Here is a 12,291-nt window from a genome sequence, read left to right as displayed (position 1 = left end):
TTTGGCTGATCCCAAGTCAAACATGAGGTTATTTTTGATCCAATATGAGAAAATCCCCTGGTTGCATCTGGAGACATAACAGCAGTTCATTCAGTTATCAAAAGCTTTGTAGCCGGGCCTCTTTGTCGCACAATAAAGAATAGGAATCCAAAACAAATGTGTGAAAGAGCTTAGGCTGTAGTGAAAAACCCTTGTCCCACAGACTCCCTTTTTTTGTTTGGGGAGCTCAGATTGGCTTCACAGTAGCTGCACCTTAAGTATAGAAAGATCTGATTTATTAGCTTGTCAGGGGAAGCATTGTTCAAGAAAGCAATCAAAAAGCACTTACCTAGCTCCTCTAAAATTACTGCTTTTTTCACTGGCTAATTTGTGTAACTCCCATGGAGAGGCTGGCAAAGAGTTTGATGAGGCATATAATGATGATTAATGAATTTATTGCCCTGCTGCTCATCAAACGGTTGTAGTATATACTTCTCTCCCTTTCTTCCAATGTGTTGCGCAGGCTCCAGGGCGACAGAGGGGCAGCGATGAGATAATGTTGCCCTCCTCCCCGATTCCTCCCTCTGGCTGTTAACCTGGACGACCTGATGGGCATGAGAATGTAGAGGAGGGTCTGCGAACACAATGGACAGTTTAATAGGAGGTTAAACTGGAAACGCGAGTGAACCTGCTGCAAGGTACACATGCTCTCGACTTTCAGTCTCTGATCACTTTTTGTGGGAAAGGCCGGGGGGGTAACCAGATCCACATGGCTTCTTCTGCCCTCCACAACAAAACTCTCAAAGCCCCCCCGTGCACCGGCCTCAAAGAGAGCGGGGGAAAGAAAAAACAAGCTGTTACAAAGACATTGAAATGAGTCAACAAAAATCAGCGAGTACACAATCTTTGTAGGGGGCGCCGTGTTCGCGTACAGCATTATGCAGTTCAAACAAGGCCTGCTCTCAACACAAATGATGATTAATGACTGGTGGGTTTGTGTGTGTGGTTGGTAGTGAGCTTGTAAAGCGGTCACCATGGGGTCAAAAGCACTTCTACATATTTGCTAAATAAGCCCACCCCCCCTTTGGAGCCTGCTCCCATAACTCTGAGGTCACGCATCTCTCCGCTCAACATTGTATGGGATGTTTACACTTGATTACTCCCCATGCCTTCCTATCCCCTGCTCTTTGGCCAACTGCGCTTGATTAAGTCCTTGCTTGTTCACCATTGCTGGCAACTAAAGAACGCATTGTTGCAACTCCCCCCCCTCCCAACACAACCACAAACACACATCCCAACCCCCACATCACCCTCTGTGAGATCAGCTCCCAGGAAAGGCTGTTTCTGCATTCACTGATTCATTAGGTTGGTCTACATCAAAGAGCTCGTTCTCTCCCACAATAAACCAATAAAAGCAATTATAACCCCATATCTTCCGGGCAACGTTCATCTCTGGGGTTTTTACGTTAGATAATGAAAGTGCTTGATGACATAAGTTCTCAGAGAAAGCCGTGTCTTTCTAGTGTGCATACTCTTGCACGGTTGGTGGTTCTCTCTAAGCGTTCCGTGCAAAATAGCACATGCCACAGTTTCCCCCTGAAATAACATGCATGCAATTTACCCATATATCATAACCCTAGAATTTGGTACAATTAGAAGCCATATAAAGTCTTTGCAAGCTGAGTGAGAAGCCAGAGCAGAAAAAAAAAGTATTGGTGCTTTGGCTCTCATGCGTTTAACATTAAATGTAAGCAGTTAAAGTTCTTTAAATATGCATTGCCCCCCCCACCCTCGCTCTCTCACCCTCCTCCTGTCTGATGGAGTGGATGGAGAGGCCGATCAGGCTCTGATAACCTCCTCCACTGGCACGATGAGAGATGAAATGCATTTGTCAAATGGAGAAATTGAGATTCACTCAGAGCTGCCCGATATTGCTTTCATTCCCTTTCACTCAAAACAAGAGACGTCGGCAACCCAATCGGGGGAATCGGCACATGCAGATCACGGCGATACATTTTTCATGAGCATGTTTCATCGTAAAGCAGAATAAAGGGAGAAGGGGAAAGTGGTTAATAAGCAAAAGATGGAATCAACAGAGTGAAAAATGGAGTAGAAAATGAAGTTTCTAAGTGGGTGTTTTGCTTCACAAGTCATTTCAATTCTCTGACGAGTGTGCATATAGTAGGAGTTATTGTACTGCATACAGTATGCTAAAAGGGAACAGTTTAAACTTCCTGTTATGCAGTTTGCGGGTATTTCCAGAATGCATGTTCAAAAAACAAAGTTCTTCTATTAAAAACACATTGAACGGTCAGCAGGTTCACTTGCACACATCACCAATAATCTCACTGCCTGTCGCCTGTGGGAATCCTGGCATGTTAATGAATGACGCTTCAGCTTCCATACACAAGCCTCACTCTCTGGGTGGGGGGTAGTCTGAACTCGTTCTAAGAGCATTTGCAAACACTTTACAATGAATATGTTAGCCTAAGAGTTGCATGGCATACAGGTGGAGTTTCCCACAAAGGATGAATGTGGAGATTCTTGATACATGACAAGAAAATGGTGCCGATAGATTGCATTTACCGTTCTTTTCGGGCTATAATGCGCACCTGCATATAAGCCGCAGCAGCTACATTGTCCGTCTGTCTTGCTCTGTCTCTCGGTTCCTGTTTTACTTTGGCGCGCTACCTGTCTCACTCTTTTCCCGCCGCTTAAAGGTGGCGGGCGCGGGCCGGTCATAGAGCCCATAGTGTTAAGGTGGTTAATTGTACCTGTAAAATCCATAGATTTAGGAGGTTCCCTAGTGGCCGTTAGCTGTACAAAAAAAAATGGGGGAAAAAGTCGTGGCTTATAGTCCGAAAAGTACGGTATTTTGGGGGGGGGGGGGGCAAATGTAACTGATCCAGAACATTCTACATATCAGAGAACACAACATATTGATCCGAAGTACAATTGTTCTCAATGTGAGTATGTGTATTACATAGGTAGAATAATTAAAAGTGAGATTTCAGTTAATTAGGAAGGGCTTGTGAACAGAACAGTCAAAAGCCCATAATGGCTAATAAGGAATTCTTGAAAACAATCAATATGCCTTTGAGCAAGGCGTTAAGCTCCATCTACTCCACTAGAGCAGTGAAAAAGACCACACATGTTAATTCAACATTTCCTGAATTAACACGGTTTAAAAACTCACCGTTTGAAATCAACTGAAAAAGGTTTGCTATCCAACGTGCCAGCGCTCCGGCAGAGGACGACTGCAGCATCTCCTTCAGTCCTTGACCTGTTGACTGACTCACAAATGCACCAACTTCATTAGCGGGTCACCAGTCTACTCGCTCCGTCATTAGTAAATACACGAGTATTGACACACACATATACAGTAAAAACCTTAAGCACATTATGTCATCGACAAGAGCCACGTTACCCACAAAGGCTAAAGAGTTGATGAGGGGTCAACCAACCAATTACAACTGTTCCACCTGAACCAGTCAATAGCAAGTAAAACCCTGATTCATTATCAAAGTGCATGGATAAAAATGCAAAGTAAAAAGAAAAAAACAAGATATATGGACCGGCATAATATGCCTACAGCAAGACTTCCTAGTTTGTGTGCATAATTGCTTTAATGTGTGCTATTAAGCCTAAGTGGATATGATTTTACTGTCTGCCCTACATCCAGTAAGATCGCTGCCATGATCAATACTTATGATTTGTAAGTCACCAGTCATCGATGGCAAAGTGTGATAGTTAAGCGTTTGACCTTGTGAGGAAGAGCTCTTTCCTTGTTCTTGAGACTGTCCACGGACACATGGATCCTGGAGGACAAAGAATAACCGCCGCAAACACGGGAACATTCGGCAAAACACATGAAAGATACACTACTTTGACGTGACATTAACAAACTATGGCCGCCCTTTCATCGATATTTATAGCTGTAAAGATGTATTACACAATGAGTCACCTGGAACATTAACAACAGGGCTTTGTATAGCTTGGTATAATATGCCAACATAGATAATATGTCTTCGAACAATTGTTAATAAAAGCACGCACTAAGGAGAAAGGCCACGACGTGTGTGGAAAAGGAGACATGTGAGGCTTTGACTGGCCTGTACATACTGTCTGTCTTACCATGATGCCTGTTTAGAGTGCTTCACTGTATATGTAAGTGACACAAACACACACATACGCTTAAGATTAGACGTTGAGCCTGAGTGACTGAAACAAGAAACGACAACTCTTCGTACGGTGACAGGTGGATAAGCATCACTATCTCGGGCTGTAATCTCGGAATAGTTTGAGACACTTAGTGTTTTGGCAACAGTCGGACACGATATGTGATCTCCCCCTGAATGAATGAGCAATAGTGTTTTACGGTATCGGGATCTGTTTTTGATTCTTGTTGTGTCATGTTTTTACCGGAGGCAATCAGACACTAACACCTGGCATGATCACCCAACAAGCCAACAAAAATGTCACTGTAAGAAGAGACACGGCACTGAAAACAGGTGAATAGCGTGTACATATTTCCGGCCTGTACGGCACCTCCTTTCCGGGTTCTTATCACAGTGAGATACATGTACGCCAGCGCATGCATGTGAATGTGTGAATACACTAATTACTGATCAGTCATCTCGGGTTCTAAGGGACCGAGAACAATTAAGATGTACTTGCCTGCGATCAATAAAGAAAACATCTGAGGGAAAGAACTCCCAGCCTGATTAGACACCGGTCAATACGTTGTTGATAAAGATCTCCTGTGTCTACATCGGTCTGCATTCGACCAGGCGTGTGTATTTTGCAACAAGGCACGTGATTGCAAATTAATATTAACACTTGCATCCCGAGAGTATACCAACGGCTTTAATTATAAGTGATTACGATACAAACATTATTTAAAACCTCTCTGATCTCCCTGTCCGTCATATATGTTATCAATCACAGCGTTATTCTTGTATCCGCTTGTCCAGAGTCTCATGTTTCCGTTAGTAGGACCGCAGGCATTTCTTGACCAGCAGCTGGGGCATGGTTTTTCTGAATCCTGTCTCCACTGTCTGCATGGGTGAATGAGGCCGAGTCGAAAGGAAGCAGGACCAGAGGCACCTCACACAACACAATGATCAAGTGCTGGTAGCATGAGTAGCCAGAGTACACAGGGCTATTAGATGTGAGCGATACGGTTGAAGTTACTCCTGTGAACTTTGCCGTGACTAGACGCTTGGAACTGCTTTTGGGGGGGGGGTTCTTGGGGGAAACCACTTGAGTTGGAGGCCTAACAGTCGATATGTATCCCAGGCAGCCAGACAACTCCCCTCCTTGTGTTCCAGTTGGATTCCACTTATAAGTGCTGCCATTCTTTCCACCATTGAGCAGAGGCAACACGTGTTTGTGACCACACTCTCCCTCACTCTCCCTCAGTCCTTCAGCCTTTCCACCAAACCCGGTTATTAACACAAACACTGGCTGACACTTGTTTGTGCTTTTAATTGCGTCTGGATGTTATGTCTCTTGCGAACACATACATTAGCATTTCTCTGGCACAGTATAATCACTCCTTTGACCGCGACACCATGCAGACTGAGCACAGGAAATTACCACATGCAATCATGTTTGCTGCACAAGCATATTTAGCTTCATTTGGCTCCTGCATGGTCTGCCACTAACTTTGTGTTGGGTTGCGAGTACCGTACTTTTCGGACTATAAGCCGCGACTTTTTTCCCCCATTTCTTTTGTACAGCTAACGGCCACTAGGGAACCTCCTAAATCTATGGATTTTACAGGTAAAATTAACCACCTTTAACGCTATGGGCTCTATGACCGGTCCGCGCCCGCCACCTTTAAGCGGCGGGCTCCAGCAGGAAAAGTTGGAGGCCGGAAAAGAGTGAGACAGGTAGCGCGCCAAAGTAAAAGTGGAACCGAGAGACAGAACGAGAGCAAGACAGACGGACAATTTAGCTGCTGCGGCTTATATGCAGGTGCGCTTTATAGTCCGAAAAGTACGGTAAGTGCTGTTTTGTAGATGCTATTGCATTTCCGCCCAATGTCGTGATGGTCAATGAATTAAAGGAATGATTCTTCCATTAATGCCAATGGTATCAAATCATCACAAGGCTATACACATATGAAATAGAGACTATCATGGTACATTGATTGTATATATTAAGCCTTCTGTGATAATTAGTGTAAAAAAGTCATTATCTATTAACACTATTTCTACATGCATGGGATTATCAAAGACTTTACAGTGACACAGAATTAATTCCATGCGTCGGAACACATTTAGATTTCCTCGTTTTCTCTCACCGATACAACACGACCCACAAAGAAAGCCTCCTACTCTTCAGGCCTCTCAACACACTGGGAACAAAGCAATGGTGTGCCAAGGATTACACTGTAAAATATGCATGTCCCAATGAAATATGTATATAGCCGTGTGTCATCAATGACATGGCTTCTACAAAGGATATACCGAGTACACAGGAAGGCATGTTTCTCTGATTCTATTCCCGTGACTTTAATTGGTGTCGACACAAGAAAAGACTCATCTGGGGGAATGGTTTGGCCCGACACCAATGTATTTGGTGTGCATCTTAACACGTTTCCCTGAACCACTCATTTACTTTATTTGAATAAAATCCTAGAATGGTAATAAAGCAGCATGCAATAAAAGGGGCTCAGTGCACCAGCCAGCATTGTTTCTGAATTAGACGCCCCAAATATCTTCAGGAAATAAGATTGTTTCCCTGCGGATGGGGCCTAATCTACTCAGTCATGGTGGTTTGAAGTGGGAATGTTTTCAAGTTTTAACAGGGTTGGTTCCAGCATTCCCACCACCACCACCACAGTGATCTAACTGCGAAGAGGGGCATCTCTTTTTCTCTCTCCGCCACCAACGGGAAAGGAGGTTACATGGATGAGCAGGAAATTACACCCTGGAACAGCCTAAGCAAACCAGCTTGGATGCCAAGGAGCTGCAAAGTGTCACAGCTGATTAAATGATATTCATCAAGATGAGCACTGAATCAAATACAGTATATTTAAACTGTGTCCTCTGAGCAGAGATTAAGGAAAAGGCTTTTTTGGATTCATTACACAAAGTAAGCCCAAGGCTATAGGGCCACCAGATTATCTCTTCCTGACTCAGACTCCCACAATCAACACAAAAGCATTAGAGCCATAACAGTTTGACAACATTCAAGTACAAGAGGGTGCAACCAGAGGGGAGCGGTGTTAGCTAGTAGCCTCTAGCTGCTTGGCTCTGGGTCTCAGGTGTCTGCTTCTCTACAGGTATGTGTTACCATAATAGAGTAGTTAAGAGAGCCTCTTGTCGAGGGCCCTTCCCTCCTGTCTCGGCACACTGACTCCAGTGTGAACAGGGGTGCCTGGCCGATTTAGCGCAGTCTTGTTAGATTGAGTATTGCACAATGGAAACTGTCATGCGGCTTGTAATGTGTAATTGAACTTGGAGCCATTTTTGCTTGAGAATATTCAGACCCAGCTCGATTGGATTTCACTCGGAAACGCCAGCAGACATCGTGCAAACTGTTTGCTGAAAGAATCTTTTTTTCAAACTGGGGAACACATCTCAGAGTTGCTTTTCCAGAGTGGCTACATGTCCAGTCTCTTATGTCCCCAAAACCACAATCAACCCTACGCCCTCCAACCCCCACACTGCTTTCTCACAACCCACCCCACCCTCGCTGGGACTGTTTTGTCCTCTGGAACGTTCATTATGAGAAGAGGATAAAAATAAAGCACCCTGTGAATTTATGGTTCCTTGTGAGTTGCCATTGAAAATATGAACGTTTCAGACGCTCTGAAACCAAAGTAAGAAAACAGAGCAACCGCAGCGTTTATACAGAGGCACCGCAACATAGAGGCCTATAGGCACGACACTCGCACTTGCAGCGCGTTGGTATTAAGGCGCAGACACTTTCGGCTCTCAATACACACACACACTCTTAAGTATACACCCAAAGCATGGGTATACATGCATACAAGCATATAATAAACATTTAAACATATCCACATGTGTCCATATGAGGAACATAGGAATTGAGTAACTGAATAAAAACATGCACCCAAAAAAAAGAACAGACGCCAAAGTTCCCGTAATCCATTCCATCCTCGTGGATATGTTGTAAATATTTGTTGGCTATTCCATTTCTTAAAAGGACAGTCCGTATATCTTATTCCTTCCCAGTATAAATCACTCCTACCCATTTCAACCTCAGACACTGATGACACATCCTTTTAAACATCCCTTTCTCTTGCATGGACATATGACTCATGATAATGACAGTATTGAGCGCTTTATAGAGTCATAATTACAATCATCTAAACCTCCATTCTTGGGAGTTTATGTCCATCTCCACCTTTCTTTCTTTCTCGCTCTCCCTTTCTCACTGACAGCTGCTTTTCCTGGGAAAGTGCCTCTTTTCTCAGACGATAATCTATTGCCGTCCCCCCATCGCTTACATGTAGCTACATGGTGAGTCAGGGCTGTAATTCCGTCATTAGCTGGATAATGTGTGTGCTGTCTGTGTGTTAAAACTCTTAAGTGCCAGCTTCGGTGTGACCCCGGGGCTGCCTGTGGGTTTGACTGATGCCAGTCTACCCACCAAGCGTCACTTGAGCTCTGTAATGGGTTTTGTCCGGCTCACTTTGGCCTAGATCGGCTCAGGAATTCCATGTGTGTGGACTAAATGTTGCTTCGCCCACTTGTAGAGAAAACAGTGCTGGACGTGTCACATCTTTGGGCTGAAAGTTATAGAAGCGACTGTACGAATTAAAGTAAGTAACTGATTATCAAAAAAGCGAAATAAAACGCTAAAAAAAGAGCTGATCCTTGAGTGTTTTAACAGACACATATTTGGATTCTTACTAAATTGCTTCATGTTTTTATTAAAACTCATAACTGACTGACATGTCTTTGAAACAGGATTCACCCCGGTAACACCCAATAACCTCAGGCCACTTTCTCCACAGCTAGCCGACACAGTGGGAGCATTCACAGCACAGCCAGCCAGAGACAGACACCTCTAAATCAAAAGTGGAATTACAGTATAACGGGGGTTGTATTGCGCCAATACGTTAAGATACATCGAAAGACAAAGCCAAATTGATAAAACATGTCTCTGCTCAGTCCCCACCTGTCTTTTTCCAATAACAAACCTTGCACAATTAATTTCTAACCTGTCGTAAATCTTCCAAGACGGACGTTTAAAGAGTCCCTCCGGGCAGGCAGACATTCGCTTTTGATTGCAGAGTGAGGGGAGAAGAAGGAATACCTTTTTGTCTGACTTTTTATTTAAAATGTCATAAGCACTTAAAATGTCTGTGTGTTGACATACTTTTAAAATGCACAGAGAAAATCACACCGACACGCACAAGTGCACATGCGTCAACTCTCCGCATGTGTGGATCACATTCTAACACCGTATTCAATCACAGGTGAGCTGCTACCAGCCCATGACAAATCTCCACCTGTGTGTGGGATCAGTGATGTTGTACATGTGGGAGCTCGCCCTGATCCCAGAGCCTCTGCACTATCACCTACCACCTGAGGCCCCACCTGACTGACTGACTGACTGATGGGAGAATCTCACCAGACAAAAAAGCATCAGTGATTGATCATCGAGGCTCACCTGAGCACCCGAGGGGGCCCAGCGTGCCAAAGACTGCGGGCCCAAAGAGGGTGCACCTTTCCCGGGCCAGTCCACCTGACACCCTGGGGCAGCAGATTCCCTGTATGGTCATCACCACTGCGATGTATATCTACACAATCTCCCACTGACAGCCGCGTAGAAAACGTATACTGTACTGTACACCCCGAGGACAGGGACATTAATTAGACACTAAATCATTTACACTTTGAGACAAGTGTCTTTTTGTTGATCGTGAGCCCACTGACGAAGCAGGTCTTGAAATAACCTTGGGCGTGTTCTACCGACTAGTCTGAGGAATAGGATTTTGCCTCATTAAAAATAAATTAGGCCATTTTACACCAAACCAGAGCGGGCCAAATTACGCTAAGAAAAAGGACAATTAGCGCAAATCAATCCCTCTCTTCCCGTTTCCTTTTTCTCTTCTTATTTTGTTATTGCTTTATTTAAACAGCATAATGAATGCTACGAGAGGAACACATAAACCACGAGATTCTTGGAAGACGAAGGCAGACAAACCCCCATCTCGCTCATAGCTATGTCTGGATTGCCTTCTGCGCTGAGATAGGAGTCAACATGTTTAGCGACATCAAAAGAAAACCTGATACCTTAAGTATAAGAAGATTAACACTTGCCGTGATCTCGAGCTTAGGCTTCTCCAGGACTTTCAACAGACTGTGCCAGAAGGGACAATTACCGATGAATTGGCACCAACATCTCGTAGTTATTTAACAAAATCTGGCACAGTGTATAAGCTCTCGTCCTTAAGACTTTCTTTCAAGTCTGGCCCCCGTATCAGAAGGCTAACAGATTGGGGAATGTGACGAGAGCCGACAGCAGGGGAATCGGCAGGAACACTGAAAGACGGAGGTGGGGGAAAGAGGAAAAAAAAACAAGCAAGCGAGACAGAAAGAAAAACAAAGGAGACAAAGAAGCAAACAAAGAAACAAAATCGTATCACTCAGTAGACATTTTTATTTCCTGACTTTAGGGCTGTGTCATATCTCAGGATGGATGTGTGTGGAGCTCACTGGGATGCCTGTGGGCTTTTGACTGTGTACCTCTGTGGACTCAATGTGACAACGTTAGGAATGTGACGTTGTGTAAAACAAATACTGACAGTCTGAGCCATAGCTGCATGCAAAACCGTGCACAGACACACACATTTAAAATACATTGTAATCGTATTATAATGTGAAGAGCATATTATTTCATAATTATTGCTATTTAGAGTTATTTGTAAGTGTTCTACACACACACATTCAGCTGCAGAACACCTGTAAGAGATGTAACGTTGCCACAAGCGCTCGGCTAATCCTTACCTTGAGCCCTACACACTCACCACAGGACTTCTCGGGGTTTATAAAGTACACTACTCTTTACACATATATCACTCTCTATTAATCCAAAGTACATACTGTATGCTTGTAGCTACAACGATTTTGTACAGCAAATGTAATCTGCCTCTCGGAGGGGATGCCAAAAGAGGAAGCCGCATGGGGGAAGTCATGGAAAAAGCATTTCAGACAAAGATGTCTCTTTCCCGGCAGGAAGTGCCTTTGCATTTCACCTCCAGAATACATACGTTTTGCAACAACTTCTGTGAAATGTCTTAATCACTCTAGTTTTTACGTTCGGATTTGTTGGAGCGAGGAGGACTTTGACTCTTTATCATACGTTTCAATTGACTTTAAAATACCGTCAAAACTGCACTCTGCAAATGCGAACCCATGCCCTCTGTACTGGCTAGTCCAATCCACACTGAAGCTTTTGTGTATATTCACCAGCAATTGCAAATCAGACGGCGATTGGATATTGATTGTATAACATACCTCATCGAGTTTGCCCAGGGAATGTTTCAGTCTCAGGCTTCGGGTAGTAGCACAGACATCTACAGGGAAGGAAGGGAATTTTGGAAAGATTAACATGAGAGAAACACGTGTTTAAAATTGAATGCAATGATACTTGGATAGTGTTCAAATCATGAAATATTCAACTCTATTGAGCCGTTCACTGCTTTGGTTTCATGATTAAATATACATTAACGGTATGGTTATGTCTTGCACGTAGCAAGCACATACACATTAGCAGAATGGTGTTTTTGACGGTACACTACCTGCCAGTAGTGGTACACTTAAAGAGTTAGAAACAAACTGATACAAAAGACACAAAAACATCCAGGCAGGAGATGTGGAACGGAAATAAATAAATAAATGTTGTGTAATATTATCCATTCATTTTCCTATATGCTACATGATCCTACCAGTACGTTCCACACTGGCCCTACATGCTAAATATAAATCGCATACAGCATCAGTTGAACGTGAACTATGTTGCCTTGTTTCTTTGCCAATAGGAATGCGTGTCATCTGTCGTAGTTGGTCTACATCGAAGTTGTTAACTTGACACACAATCAAAACCATCAACTTGAATTTATAACCAGACAGCATGATTTTAAAATGAATTATTCCCCTTTTACTCCATGCCAGACATTACGGGTCATCGTCAGCTTTAATAGACCCGAGGAAATGCCACAGCACGTAGTTAAACTCCCACTCTGCGTGTTTTAAAGAAAGCTGTGAGTGATCCGACACAGAACTCCGAGACACGGTGAAGATAACAGGTGACAAGACAAGCGGCGCC

General features: G+C 43.7%; 1 long non-coding RNA gene across 1 annotated transcript in view; it reads right to left on the bottom strand.

The window, feature by feature from the left end:
• Positions 1-549: 549 nt before the first annotated feature.
• Positions 550-12,291, bottom strand: part of LOC117462094 (uncharacterized) — a 97,096-nt gene continuing 85,354 nt past the window's right edge. The window contains exons 2-3 of the long non-coding RNA XR_004553798.2: positions 11,481-11,539; positions 550-613 (exon numbers count right to left, since the gene is read on the bottom strand). This is a non-coding gene — a long non-coding RNA (uncharacterized lncRNA). The remainder of the gene's footprint in view (positions 614-11,480; positions 11,540-12,291) is intronic.

The sequence above is a fragment of the Pseudochaenichthys georgianus genome, chromosome 3 (genome assembly GCF_902827115.2).
Source record: "Pseudochaenichthys georgianus chromosome 3, fPseGeo1.2, whole genome shotgun sequence".
Lineage (NCBI taxonomy): Eukaryota > Metazoa > Chordata > Actinopteri > Perciformes > Channichthyidae > Pseudochaenichthys > Pseudochaenichthys georgianus.
The sequence above is the reverse complement of the archived record's forward strand: the minus strand, read 5'-3'. Positions and strand labels throughout refer to the sequence as shown.